We start from the raw sequence: 489 nt of genomic DNA, 5'->3' as shown, positions 1-489 counted from the left end.
AAACCCATTTTATTTAAAATTTTAAAATTTTTTTAATTATTAATTAAAAATATTTTTAATATATAAATAAAAATTTTTAAAAATAACATTAGAAATTATTTTTTAATATAATGTTTTTTTTGTTGTGGAAAATTAATAAAAAAATATAATTATAAAAAAAATGATTTTTAAAAATTGTTTAAAAAAATTAAATATTATTAATATTTTTTTTTTTAATTATTTAACCCCAACACAAATTCAATAGTTTATTTTTGATGCTTATGATATTTTTAAAATTTCATTTTTTAAAAATTTTTAATTTTTTTTTTTTTTTTTATTTAAAAATTTTTATTTATGTTTTAACAACACACTTCTTACAGGGTTTTTTCCAAATGGGTGATTAAAAAAAAAATTTTTAAATTTATAATTTTTAAAATTTTATTTAAATAAAATTTTTTTAATATTGTTTATCTTCTTCTTTTTAAAAAGGGGTTCATTTGCCCCCCGCTG

At 12.3% G+C, this 489-nt stretch overlaps 1 long non-coding RNA gene across 1 annotated transcript in view; it reads left to right on the top strand.

The window, feature by feature from the left end:
* Positions 1-489, top strand: part of LOC119588487 — a 69,297-nt gene that overhangs the window by 46,605 nt on the left and 22,203 nt on the right. The window lies entirely within an intron of this gene.

This window comes from Penaeus monodon, chromosome 24, assembly GCF_015228065.2.
Source record: "Penaeus monodon isolate SGIC_2016 chromosome 24, NSTDA_Pmon_1, whole genome shotgun sequence".
Taxonomy (NCBI): Eukaryota; Metazoa; Arthropoda; class Malacostraca; order Decapoda; family Penaeidae; genus Penaeus; species Penaeus monodon.
The sequence above is the reverse complement of the archived record's forward strand: the minus strand, read 5'-3'. Positions and strand labels throughout refer to the sequence as shown.